Source organism: Euprymna scolopes, chromosome 13 (assembly GCF_053919585.1).
Source record: "Euprymna scolopes isolate OS-2025 chromosome 13, ASM5391958v1, whole genome shotgun sequence".
NCBI lineage: Eukaryota > Metazoa > Mollusca > Cephalopoda > Sepiida > Sepiolidae > Euprymna > Euprymna scolopes.
The window spans coordinates 23,888,973-23,904,710 of NC_136494.1; the positions used below are offsets into that span (position 1 = coordinate 23,888,973).

General features: G+C 30.8%; 1 protein-coding gene across 1 annotated transcript in view; it reads left to right on the plus strand.

Annotated features, from left to right (window-relative positions):
- The window catches only part of LOC145291948 (semaphorin-2A-like), a 1,232,857-nt gene that overhangs the window by 976,630 nt on the left and 240,489 nt on the right, over nucleotides 1–15,738 (plus strand). The gene's annotated exons all lie outside the window — the stretch shown is intronic.

Consider the following 15,738-nt stretch of genomic DNA (forward strand, 5'->3'; position numbering starts at 1 on the left):
AAAAAGGGATTAAGTTAAAGAAAATAACAAAGTATATTATGTATTTTTACATTGCTGCATCGGAAAGGCCAGTTAAAAATACATAATATACTTTGTTATTTTCTTTAATTTAATCCCTTTTTTAGAATTTATTAGACAAAATTTAACTTTTATTTTACCGTGCCAATAAATATGATCATCACTGTATATATATAATTTAAAGGAGATTAGAACAATAGTCTAAAGAGCTGAGTGTATTTCAATGTAACAGTGAAATTACTAGTTTAATTAAAATAGAGGAAAGAAAGTGCTCGTTGTAATTTAGATATATAATAAGCTCGATAGGTAAATATCCTAGAGCTAATGCAATATTAAGTTATGTGATTGATAATTTAAAATTTAAAAATCAAATTATAATTAAATTAAAAATCAGTTTCATAAGAAGGAACAACAACAAAATCTATTATCTGTACGATCGTTTCGGAAAACAATGCTTTTTATTGTGGTAGACATCAAGTTACGTACAATAATTACATATAGTTTTTTAATAAGCAAGGTCTCCTCGTCAGCAAATTTTGAAGGGTTATTATTAAATTTAAAAGACACCATAAATAAACCTAGCATTAAAAGTAAGGCAGATGTATCTTTAAATTTTTCGCCTTTTGAAATCAGGAACTATGGTTAAAATACTCATTTAGATGTTTGCTATAGCTTTTTACCTTAATATATATATATATATATATATATATATATATATATATATATATATATATATATATATATATATTATCAACTTTTCAAAAATGGAGTTAAAAACGAATTCACTGATAAATCTAAAACAGACAAAGTTAGTATGGGTTTTAATCGTAACTACCTTTCTTTTACAGTACTGTAATTGTTGATAACGGATATTGTATGATTTCCTGTTTCAAGAATGTATTCAACTTTAGAGGTAATGGTGTGTAGTGTAGTTTAAAGGATGCTGGGTTTGATTAGATATTGAGTGGGGTGTTACGTTTCTGTCCAGGGACATGAATGAGTTTTAAACTAAAAGAAAAAACTAATAAAACTAAATTAAAATAAAGAAATATTTAAATATTTCGTTTTTAATCATCAGAGTGGCTATGTAATGACTATTGACTGCCTATAGAATTCTAATTATTTCTGTGGTGCTAGAAGTAGGATTGTATGGAATGACTATTGACTGCCTATAGAATTCTAATTATTTCTCTGGTGCTAGAAGTAGGATTGTATGGAATGACTATTGACTGCCTATAGAATTCTAATTATTTCTCTGGTGCTAGAAGTAGGATTGTATGGAATGACTATTGACTGCCTATAGAATTCTAATTATTTCTCTGGTGCTAGAAGTAGGATTGTATGGAATGACTATTGACTGCCTATAGAATTCTAATTATTTCTCTGGTGCTAGAAGTAGGATTGTATGGAATGACTATTAACTGCCTATAGAATTCTAATTATTTCTGTGGTGCTAGAAGTAGGATTGTATGGAATGACTATTGACTGCCTATAGAATTCTAATTATTTTTGTGGTGCTAGAAGTAGGATTGTATGGAATGACTATTGACTGCCTATAGAATTCTAATTATTTCTCTGGTGCTAGAAGTAGGATTGTATGGAATGACTATTAACTGCCTATAGAATTCTAATTATTTCTCTGGTGCTAGAAGTAGGATTGTATGGAATGACTATTGACTGCCTATAGAATTCTAATTATTTCTCTGGTGCTAGAAGTAGGATTGTAGGGGTTTTCTGTATCGATGACCCTCTATTTAATTTCATAGAGGCTATTAGACTCCTTTAGTGTTCATATTGTTGATACTAAAGAAGTATTTCTTTATTTTTCTTAGCATTTGAAGGTGTTATCGTGGGCATAGAGCTTCTTTGTGAATGTTTTTGGTTTAATTTTTTTCTTTCTTGAAGTCTACAGCGAAAATGACTCTGGCTTCATATACTATTGATCTAATAAATATCTTTATTGAGCTTTTTCATTTGTAATTCCTTGAACTATACTATAAGGAATATATACCCCTAAATATATATACAGGGTGTCCACAAAGTCTGGCTACATTATGTAGCCAGACTTTGTGGAAGCATCCTGTAGATTATGTAGCCAGACTTTGTGGGCACCCTATATATATATATATATATATATATATATATATATATATATATGTAACCAGACTTTGTGGACACCCTGTATTGTTATATAAACGCAAGAATATACATATATATTATAATTTTTAGAATGTGAGATATTTCCACAGTCAAACAAGGTTGCAACTCGCTAGTCATGAAAGCCAACAAACCGGAAGTCCAAGACTCGAGTTTTGCCCTTATTTTGGGTTCATTAGTTGAGCACATCCAAACTAGGGATTTTCACAAAGTTTACGCCGATGCAATCTTCGACCTTCTTCTCTGGAATTTTGATAGAATTTTGAATGGAACCCTTTATTTACTTCGTGGGGAGCAGCATGCTCTCGTTCTGTCAACCATGACTGGATAGAGGTTTTAAGTAATTTACAATTGTATTTTTCGGTCACCCACACTGGGAATTAATTGATTTTTTCAAATACTCTAACCAGTGAGCCACGGGTCCTTCCACAATCCATAAGGACCGGTGAGTCAGTGGTTAAAGTACTTGGAAAAATCAACTGTAAAAGTGATATGTTACCCCGGTGAAGTTAATAAAGGGTTCCATTCGAAATTCTGTCCAAATTCACAAGTTTGACAAGATACACCGGAGTGAATTAATTTTAGAATTTTAAGAATGTGAAAGAGGATATAACTATTTCCACACTAAGACAACGTTGCAGCCAACACAGCTTATTTTATTTTATTTTTAATAATTCTTTGGTACTTGTATAGTTTAATCAAGACATTTAAAAAATGAAAATATCAAAAAAAAAAATGTAAATTGTACGTATCCATTATAGAATGAAGTTCTCCGAAAAAAATTTCACTTAATTTCATCAAGAAGTTTTTTTTTTTACAGCAAAAAAAAACAACCCAATTTGTTATGATACCGAGCAAAAGGTTCGATTTTTAGGAAGAAAAGCTAGTATGGAGAGGGAGTGTCGGCGCTTTAAACTGAGTTATCTCCCTGTGGCGTTTCTAAAATCCAAACAAACATTTAAAAAATTCTCAGATGTCTGCCTTCAACGTGCTGTCAAAAAAACGTGTTTTTTCCGCTGTAAAAAAAAAAACCTACTCGATCAAATTAAGTGAATTTTTTTCGGCAATCTTCAGTTCAAAACGGATACGTACAATATAACCTTTTTTTTCGATATTTTTATTTTTTATGTCTTGATTAAACTGTACAAGTATCAACAATTCTTTAAATATTTATAAATATTACGTACGCGTAATTACTTTCATCTATTTGTAATATAAGATTTTTTCTGCACATGAGCTAATTAAAAGTTATATGGTAAACAACATTATTCTTTGCAGGTTTTGTATACGGATGGGTTTAGATCATATGCTACCTCATAAGGCTGGAAAGCTATATGTTTTGGTTTCGATTCCAGTTGATGGCATACAAGTAAAAAAAATTATAATTTTAATTTTTTATATCTTAGGTGCAATATAATTGATAGATGTCGTGCTACGAAATAGGTGCTGTTAAGAATTCCGCATTTCAGTATACTTAAAGAAATAAACGATAAAATGATCAACATCATGGAATTTGAAATATAGATTTTGTCATATATATATACATATACTTTTGTAATTAATATATATATATATATATATACTTTTGTCATATATACATATACTTTTGTCATATATACATATACTTTTGTCATATATACATATACTTTTGTCATATATATATATATACTTTTGTCATATATATATATACTTTCGTCATATATATATATATACTAGACCACCCGTGACCCGTTGGGTCAGTACGTTATATTAGCTATGGAATTCATGTATGAGCGTGACACTTGTGGCATAAAGAAAATAGTTTTTTTTACATAACAGAAGCATTTCTATGAAAGTATATTAAAATGAAAAAAGAATATAGATAGATTTCTATGAGTCGTTCTGTTTATTATAATTGTTATTTTTTTTTAAATTACAGTTACTGAATTATAAGTTGTTGGTCATACTTATGCACTGAACAGGTATCATAATCCTTATTATAGTTAAATTCAAATTTTGATATATCATCTTTTAAATGAAATTGTTAGTTGAAAGTACAGAATAATAAAAAAAACACTCTCCACATGTTAATAATGGCTTTTTAAATAGAAAATGAAAATAAAATGTAACTTTTTTCATTAAATTTAAGCTAACATTCAGTACCCATTGTGTAAAGGAAAACACTATTTAATGTAATAGAAATGTGTGCATTTACCGATTCAGCTTTCCGTTTGGAAATGTAAGCAGACGACTTTAAAAAACATGGGAAGAAGAAAAAGAAATTTTTTTGTAATAACGCCCTCTAGTAAAAAGGTCTGCATTAGTTAAGGGGGATAACTCTATCCAGTTTTACATCGCTGCCTTTTTCTCTCTATCACACATACACGTAACTATTTCTCGCGTACGTAACGAAAACAGAGGGAGTAGGAGTGTTGAAATCTATTAGAGGGAAAGTGAGAGGTGTTTTCTTTCCATAAATTATATAAGGTAATATTTCATATTATTAATAGATTCATAGATAAATAGATTTTATAATATATATTATAATTATCTATGAATCTATGTATTATTTGTATATATAAATAACTATTTGATCAAATTAAATGAAATTGTTTGTATTAAAAGCGATAAAAAAATTCCGGAATTGGAATAACGGATTGAAGACGTTGCTATTTACGCATGCGCAACCGGATGTTGAAAACCGGAAATCTGATTGCAAACATACAAGATCCATAGACTTTTAGTATTATATAGATATATATATATACTTTCGTCATATATATATATATACTTTCTTCATATATATATATATACTTTCTTCATATATATATATACTTTCTTCATATATATATATACTTTCTTCATATATATATATATTTTCGTCATATATATATATATATATATATATACTTTCGTCATATATATATATATATATATATATATATATATACTTTCGTCATATATATATATATACTTTCGTCATATATATATATATATATATATATACTTTCGTCATATATATATATATATACTTTCGTCATATATATATATATATATATACTTTCGTCATATATATATATATATACTTTCGTCATATATATATATATACTTTCGTCATATATATATATATATATATATATATATATATATATATATATTTCGTCATATATATATATATATATATATATATATATATAATAAAAATAATGGAGATAGTATTCCGACGAGATAGAGAGATAAAAAAGGAACGAACCAAGTCAAACATCGATAAACGTCTTGCAATAAAGACGAAACGTTGATGGACGTTTGACTTGATTTCTTCTTATTTTCTCTCTCTCTTTATCATATATATATATATATATATATATATATATATATATATATATATATATATATATATATATGAGACAAATGCTAATGACAAATTAAAAATAATCTGTCATTTTGATATTTTTATGTCAAGAAAAGAAATATATGGATTTAGAAATGCAAATATAATAAAGACTAATGTATGTATGAAGACTAAGAGAGCTGGAAAGAGATGTTTTTTCTTTCTTTTGAATGAAAACTAATTCCCCTAATACTCTGTGAATCAATAGCAGTATCTTTAAGTTTGGGCAGTCTTAGAATTCTTCATTTCCCTTTCCATGGCATTTTAAGATCTTCATGTCTCTCATAATCACCGGTACCGTCGCCATAGCATCTGTGTCAACCGTTTACTTATGTTTTCATGTAGCAAAACAAATTAAAGATTTCGCAATATAATAAAAAAAAGAAAACATTTGGAATAAATATTCCTGAGAAGAGTTTTAAAAGAAAGAGAAGCAAGTAGAAATATTTTCTCGATCAATTAAAAAAAAATCTGAGCTTTTGGAGTTTATGGTCAGAAGATCCACCTCCGTCGTCTACGACCAGAGTTTGAAGTAAGGGACACTTCATATTTATAGGATTTGTCGCTCAGGCGGAAGGCAATGATTTCTAATTTGTTTTGGAAAGAAAATGTTAAAGCTATTGATCCATCACAAAATAATGAAGAGATTTAAAAAAATACATAAATAAGTATTTATTTGTCTACCGCAGGAGGACAAAGTTTGGCACACGATCAGCGTTTGATGTGGCAGGAAATCTCTCTGCCTAAGAAGTGAGCACCGTGGCTTGAGACAAAACATTAAAATTGCCTGTATGTTTATTATTTTAGCATATGTTTATACGACTACTTATTGCTCATTCTCTTCGTTAGGGAGAGAGAGAGAAAGAGAGAGAGAGAGAGAGAGAGAGGGGGGAGACTCTTGTCTTCAGCATTGCTATTTAATCTATTATATGTCTCATTTGTCTGTTAGTGGGTGTGTATGTATGTATGTATGTATGTATGTATGTATGTTTCGCTTAAGCATTCGACACACGCAACCAACACTGACAAAATTGGTATCGTTTGAAAGGTCAGTCTCTCGGCCAACAAACATCCAAAAATTGGCCAAAACATTCATTCTCTTACCGTCAGCTGGGCAGTTTTTTACAAGGAGGGGTCACTTTTTTTCGTCGACATTTATGCAAAGTCATGCAATGACTACGCTTAATTTCAACAGTGACGACGTCGTCTATTACGGTGGGCGCGATGACTAAACTGTTTGCTGTTTTTTTTTTTCAGTTTCTTTTCCTCTTAGCGTAACAGGTTCGAGCCTGCCTGCCTGATTAGCACTTTTTTCACGCTCTCACGCGAGTACTCGCTGCTATTTTCCTTTTTGTAGAAGGTTGGTTAATTTTTTTCTTTGTTTAAGACGTATTTTTAGGGCTCCGTTGATTAATACCCTTACCATAAAACCTCTCCACACCCGGGCAACGCTGGCTACCCTCGCTAGTTTACATATGTACGTCTTTACACACCAGAACCGCTTCTATAAATCAGATGGCAGAATAAGTCTTTTTTATTAGTGATGAGACGATTCCAATATTATTCCCGATTCCGATACAATTACCAACTCCATACTAAATTCTGATTTCGATGCAATTACCGATTTCGAGTATTTATAAAACTCTTAATATCTATACTCCTATATATATATTTGTTGTTCCGGGTATTGATATTCATATTAAAAACTCCTTTTTATTTAAAATGAAAATACAACTTTGTTATAGCGGGTCGTGAAATTACATTCATCTGCAAAACATCTAACTAATTTGCTTATTCTTTTAAACGTTCATTTTAATTAATCACCTATTCGTTTTTTTTTTCGGTATTCTCATAGGATGATCATCTTTAGTTAACTATTATGTGTAATTATATTCATGTAGACATTCTACATGATTTATACTTGTGTAATATTTGCGTAAAAAGTTTATAGTAAACACAAACCTCTTTCTATATATATTTGTGTATGCGTATATATATATATTTTACAAAATCTACCAAACCCCTGTGTCAGTTGTTGGTATACAGACATGAAACTTAATATATATGGTATTCTAACCTATGCGAAACTTTATACTTGGGTTTTAGTCAAGAAAAATCGATGCAACAGTGTGAAAATTAAGAAAAAAGGAATTTGCCAGGGGAAGGTCGAGTGACGACATTACGAATATGCATGCGTAACGTAATAGCTTTTGGTTCATGTTTTAATTTTTAACCTTGCAGTAAACATATCTTCATAGCTCATGCATTAATGCCAAGGAAAAAGTAAATCGTAAGCTAAATGTTTCGAGTTCGATTCTCAGTGGTGGCGCGCAAGTATTTGTTTTTTTTAATCATGACTATATATTGGGTCCAATATAATAATAAATACGAAATCTGCATTAATCAACACATATTTAAGCGTATTTTACGACCGGGCAATGTTGGCTGGCCTGCTAGTTTAACTATAAATTCGCTATTTTGTCCCAATTGACGTAAAAATACACTTGTAGGGAGGATTGATCTATCGATTTTAGTTTTACTGTTAGTTTAAAATCAGTAAATATTTATTTTTTTATTACTACCAGCAGTGGGATATTTTGCTTTAAACAAAGTCAAATAAAAGAAGACTAAAGAATCGTTTTTGGCATCAGAAAGTACACATATTTTTCCGATTCCGATACCCTCAAAAGTTTTTATTTTTTCTTATTCCCAATTCCGATTCTAATTAATCGTCCCAATACATTTTACTTCTAAACAAGAACAATCAGGAATAGTACCACTTCCATATAATAATAATAGTTGTAGAAATAATAATAATAATAATATTAATAATAATAATATTAATAATAATAATATTAACAATAATAATAATATTAATAACAATAATAACATTAATTATAATAATGATAATAATAACATTAATTATAATAATGATAATAATTATAACCTTAATAACATTAATAATAGCAATAATAACAATAATAACAATAATAATGATGATAATAACATTAATAATAATGATGATAATAATAATAATGATAATAATAACATTAATGATAATGATAATAACATTAATAATAATGATAATAATAATAACATTAATAATAATGATAATAACATTAATAATAACATTAATAATAATCCTCAAAAAAAAGCTTAGAGAAATCAGAATCGACGGAAAGACTGAGATTATATTGTAAGCTATAAATATAATATATATTATATATATATATGTATTATATATATATATAATATAATATATATGTATTATATATATATAATATAATATATATGTATTATATATATATAATATATGTATTATATATATATAATATAATATATATGTATTATATATATAATATATGTATTATATATATATAATATATGTATTATATATATATATATTATATATATATTATATATATATATATACATATATATATTCAGTAAATTTACAGTAGGTTTTTGTTATTTTTTTATTTATTGTATTTTTATTTTTTCCGATTTGTTTCGAAATTCATCTGTGTCTATTACTCTGCTCGGCTTAATCTGGCGATTGTCGGTCGAGCTGGAGTCATGATTGATGGAAGATCCCGAACCTGGGTCAAATTCTGTTAGAGCACCGGACTTTTTATTTAAATCAAAGTAGAATAAATGAACACTTTCGTGTCAAGGCAGAGTACAAAATGCACCATGAAATCTAGGTCCAATCTTTGATTCCTCCTTGTAAGACATTCATAGCAAGAACCCTTTACTTCCACGTAAAAAAAATCAAGCTTTTTTTTCCTCCTTTGATGTGCCCAGCACCAGGCAGAATTTTCATCAACAAAGCTTCCTCGCAAGGGCTTTTTATCTTAAGAAGATATTACTGCGGGGTTACTTCCCTAATAATTACATTATTGATCATCTTCAGATACCGTGTCAGCAACTGCTTCATAAGTAAGAATTCACTCCCTGCCCTACAATGCACCAAACGTGGATGTTATTGCCTTTTTTCTTTCTCTTTGCAAAAAACTCAATTATGTGATGTGTATCAGAATCTTTGTAGGAATTTTTGACACCCCTAACACGAAACTGCGAATAAAATATAAAAAAAACTCGTAATTTCTCTTTTAAACGTGGATTGTTTATTTTCTTTATTGATTATACTTCCAAAATAAACTATTAAAGTTGTATAAAATGTAATAGAAATATTATTTTTTATTAAAAATACAAAACAAAACAGTAATGAAATTAATTGAATTTTATGAGTTCAGTATTTTTCAATTTTTCAACTTTAAAAATCTATCAAAATTTTTCGATTCATTCTATTTTTACGATATTTTCAGGGTCAATGTGAGATTTTATACTCTTTCTGATAAACTGAATATAATATTTTAGACAAACTTTTTTTAATTCACGCCACCCTACTTTGAAATGTCTATGAAAAAGTAAATAATTAATTTACGTACCAAAGTTTTATGGATCACAAATTGAAGATAAGAGATCAATAAATATTATATTCTAATTTAAAACAAAACAAAAAAAAACTAATAGTTTTTTTTTGGAAATTTACCTGTGAAGTTTAAAAACTTTTTTTTAACACGTTGTTTGTATTTTACTATTTTTTATTAAACCTTGGTCCTTGCTCCTTTAATTGAAAAAAAAAATAGGGTTTGAATGACATTTTTCGAGTAGTTATAAGTTTGGAAAGACAGGGGGTCGAATTAATTCACGCCCCCCCCATTTTGAAATGTCTATTAAAAAGTAAATAATTAATTTACTCACCAAAGTTTTTTATACCACAAATTGAAGATAAAAGATCAATAAATAATATATTCATATTTAAAACAAGAAAAGAATAGTTTTTTATAAATTTACCTGCAAAGTCCGAAGTTTAAACCTTTTTTTAAATCACGTTTTTTTTTGTTTATTTGTTTTTTTTGTTTGTTTTTTTGTTGTTTTTTTTTTAAATAAAACCTTGGTTCTTGCTCCTTTAATTGAAAAAAAATTAGGGTTTGAATTACATTTTTCGAGTAGTTATAAGCTTGGAAAGACAGGAAGTCGAATTATTCAATATTTTTCACGAAGTTTCTTACACACCTAGTGATGCAAATCAGAAAAATAGAGTAACTATTTTTGCTCAACAAAACAATCAAACCGAATATCGTGATTATATTTGAATATAAAAATAACTAGATGCATAAAACGTTTCCCACAAAAAATAACTCAAAAAGGGTTGATATACCATAAAACTAAACAATCAAACCAAATACCATAAACAAATATTTGAACGCATAAAGACTTTGAAACATATAAAGTTGTGCCAGAACGGCCGGATTCAGCGTTAATCCCCCCCCCTCCCAACGGGTTGATATGCTATAAAAAAAAAACAACCAACGAATCAGTTCATTCAATTGATCAATATTAGTATGCCCATAGTGTTCCTCATCGCTTGTCTGATAATTATTTTCGTCTTGTTAACCGTTATTCTTGAGTGACTCTTCGTTTTGATAAGTGACAACTCAATAGTAAAAAAAAGGTATCTATAGTCGTTGTGACCAAACGGGTCACGGATACGTCTTATAAATTTTCTAAAGTTATGAATATTTACGGTAGTGTAAAACGCAAAAATGATTAGTTTCTAATCTATATATTAATAGGATAGCGTGTGTGTTATTAATTTGGTGTGTCACGCTTACATCCGGGTGACCGTCGTTTAATTGTTATGGACTTCCATTTCTTGTAATAAATAATTTTACCAAGAATTCTTCATAAGTTTTGGGTTCGGTCTCAATTATAGCTGATGACACGCCAGTCACCTATTTTTTTTTTTTTTTTATAAATAATTTTACAAATAATTCTTCATAAGTTTCGGTTTCGATTATAGCTGAAGGAACTCAAGTTATATATATATATATATATATATATATATATATATATATATATATATATATACACATCGAGGTCATATAGGATAAGGAGTTGGAATATTTCTAATGTATTCTTTGTCTTGCATAGAATAATAAAAATCTTTTGATCTGAAACCCAAACATTTTACATCATGAGTTTTTGAATTCATTGAATGACTAAAATTTATATATATATATATATATATATATATATATATATTCATGCGTTTTTGTTTCGGTTTCGATTCAAGCTGATGCGCCCGAATCATATGAATATATATATATTTTTTTTTCAAATCGCAACTTTATAATATAGAAAAATCGATAAAAATTAACTCTATAATATATACGAAATCTGCAAGAATTAAAATATATTTAAGCGTACTTTACGACCGGGCAACAACGAGCGTCCCTGCTAGCTTAGATAAATACCTTTGCAGTTTTAACAAAAGAGCTACAATAATATCAGATCGTGTTCATTTACGATGAACATCTACAGAATGCCAACATCAATATATTACATATGAATGAATCCCCTGTGGAATTTCCACAAGCCCCGTTAGTCTATATAAATAAAACAAATAGGCGTGTGTGTATCTTTATGTGTGTAAATATTAAACGAATAAATTCTCAAACTACTGGTCACATAAAACTGAAATGAACAGGAAATAGTAATCATACAACAAGGATGGTTCATAACAAATAAAATCTTTTAGATATTGAATTATACATACAGACATATATCGGCATGTTGAAATGCAAACAGTTGATTTCAACTTGCCGACATATTCTTACTTTCTGCGCATGCCCAGATTCAATTTATTTCTTCAAGTCATTTAATATTAAATCTTTCTTAATTATCTCTAAATAGCTACATCGTTGGGAGACGAGGCTGAAGCACTGAATGTTTAGGTTCGATTTTAGCTGATGGAACTCAAGTCATTTTTTTTTTTTTAAACTTTTGAAATCGGAACTATGTCAGGTAAAACATTCTATTCAACAGAGAATTGGCTCTTTATTAATAAATATGAAATATGCAAGAATTAAAATATATTTTACGAACCAGCATGGCTGAACGCCCCGCGATAGTTGGAAATAATCATAAAATTTTGGCTGGTGATCAAAGGAAAAATTTTTTAAATAAAAATAAAAAAAAAATAAGAAAAATAAAAAAAAAATAAGACAGACAACAGCCATATTTTTCCCCTACTCTTCATTTCTTTTCTTCGAATTGTTGGATCGTACGTTTCGTCTTTATTTATTTATAGAAATGCAGCCAAAAGTATTTATGCCAATTACGGGAATTGTCAGTGTTTATAAGCTAATCAGGTTGTTGTCTGCAAATTGAATTCCAACTAACCTTTTCACCTTTGCTAATTGGTCCAGCATTTTGGACAGTTAAACAATGTTTGGTCTTATAAAATGTACGTCTTCTTCACTTGTGTGTTCCGAGAAGTCGTTTGAAATGTGGCCAAGTGTCTCTATTCAAGATATTTCTTTCTGTTTAGTGGTCTGTTTCTATTATACCCTACATCAGATACGTATGTTGGCAGGTACGTAGGTATGTAGCTAGCTAGCTAGCTAGCTAGGTAGGTAACTGTAAGGGTCATGCCTAAAGTAAAGCCTCCTATTTTTTTAAACTCAAAAAGTCGAAGACTTATAAAGACTGGAGAAGTACCAGTAAAACGAGCGACCTTTTGTTCTTCAGAATTAATTTATTCTCTATGCACTATTGCCAAGAAATTCAACGACGCATCTCTGCTTCTGACGCACGTCAATGACGGGTGTTACTCTCTTAGAGTCTCACACCGTCGATATCTGCAACAGAGCGATAGAACGTTAAGGTTATGAATACATAAGTTCAGTCTTCATAACAATGCAATTTCAATCTACTCTGATCCATTCGGGCGGAATAACAATAGGAGGCAAAACTCCTTATCTTCTTTATGAGTTTATATCTACTAGGCACCATTCCCGGGTACCCTCGGCTTCTCTGTATAGAGGTTTGTCAAATGCATAAGAAGTCGGGGGGGGGGGGAATATAAAAAAGGACAAAGATCTCGTGAGAGATGTGGAGAACGTTCGAGATCATGTGGGTAACGTCACGGCTTAACGAGGAAGTAAATATTGTACAGAAGCAAAAACCGAGTCGGAGTTATTTCCTATGATTTGTCTTGGTTTCCTTTGCGCGGTTGAAACTGCGCAAAACGTGTTGGTCCACAGACAACGTTGCACTCTGACATGAGGATACTTCATTCTACATTTGTTACATGACCTCCCCTCTGAGGGAGATCTCAATTTCTCACAAGTTACAAGAATATAAGGTTCATGGGTTGTAATTCATGCAGCCACAAATAACAGCACGATTAAATTCTACCTCATGTCCTCCATCCCTCCAACAATCGGGGCACAAAAAATTTGTTTCACAAAGAAACGAAGAAATCATCAAAGTTGACAAGAGAAGGCAGCACCAACATTTAAGTAAAGTATACTTTTTACAGTGTTCTAAGCTATGGTCAGTGTTCTAAGCTATGGTCAGTGTTCTAAGCTATGGACAGTGTTCTAAGCTATGGACAGCGTTCTAAGCTATGGACAGTGTTCTAAGCTATGGACAGCGTTCTAAGCTATGGACAGTGTTCTAAGCTATGGACAGTGTTCTAAGCTATGGACAGTGTTCTAAGCTTTGGACAGCGTTCTAAGCTATGGACAGCGTTCTAAGCTATGGACAGTGTTCTAAGCTATGGACAGTGTTCTAAGCTATGGACAGTGTTCTAAGCTATGGACAGTGTTCTAAGCTATGGACAGTGTTCTAAGCTATGGACAGTGTTCTAAGCTATGGACAGTGTTCTAAGCTATGGACAGTGTTCTAAGCTTTGGACAGTGTTCTAAGCTTTGGACAGTGTTCTAAGCTATGGACAGTGTTCTAAGCTATGGACAGTGTTCTAAGCTATGGACAGTGTTCTAAGCCATGGACAGTGTTCTAAGCCATGGACAGTGTTCTAAGCCATGGACAGTGTTCTAAGCCATGGACAGTGTTCTAAGCCATGGACAGTGTTCTAAGCCATGGACAGTGTTCTAAGCCTTGGACAGTGTTCTAAGCTTTGGACAGTGTTCTAAGCTATGGACAGTGTTCTAAGCTATGGACAGTGTTCTAAGCTATGGACAGTGTTCTAAGCTATGGACAGTAAGCCAGATTCTAAACAATAGCCAAGTGGGTAACATTAACTCTCCTCTAAGGGCTGGTCTTAATCTCTCACAAGTCACAAACAAATAAAATGCATTCTCATCAATGAAATCACAGATCATAACACCACAATTTAATCCGACCTTGTGACCTTACTCCTTACACGACGGGCACCTGAAATTAATTTGTCACAACAGCATGAAGTCATAAAGAAATCATTGATCTTAAACAAAAGACCATTTATTTAGATGTTGTTGCTTTCACTTCTAACGGTGCCAAAGGGATACATTCCAAGCTACTGTCATTTGGGACTGTTAGCTTCCTAATTAACCGTTGATGTTAAGACATCCTCTACTGATGTTGTTCGCCAACAAAACTTCCAAACAATCCCCCCCCTCTCTCCATAGCCATATAACACCACATTCACCTTTGGCTATGATGTTGAGGTGACATTTGAGTACATAATTGCTGATCCAATGTCCTCGATATCCTGTGTACTTGTGAACGCCACTGCAGAAACTCAAATCGTCAAATATCAACGTACCCAATTACATTTTAACATCCTGACCCCCCCCCCCCCGCAGGAGGAGGTTAATATCTGGCAGAATAGTATTATGATAACAGAGCATATATATGTTACCTGGTTAGCCCCTTAATTACTAGAGACAGATACAAAATCGCCCTTTGTAATAGCTCCTTACATCAAGTGACTTTATGCCTGGTCTGCAGCAATTAAAAAAATTGATATACTAACAAGGAGTTCTAAGTCATAACAGGTAATCACTAACTGGCAGCAACAGGAATCAGTGACAACAAGTCGCCCCATATTTCTAGTACAGTAGAACCTCGGGATGCGGTGACCCCGGGATACGATGACCCCGGGATACGGTCTTTAAAGTTTATAATTTGGAATACAACACTTTTCCGGCCCCTGGTTACGGTATTTACCCCACTTTACGGCATTATTTATAATGTTATTTGATTATATACATGTGTATTATATACTGTACTGTATTTTTTTACTAATTTTTAGTATGTACTGTATAAAATTTTACTTGGGCTCCACCATATGGCGATTTTTACTTTACGATTCCAACCCTGGAATGGATTAATGACGT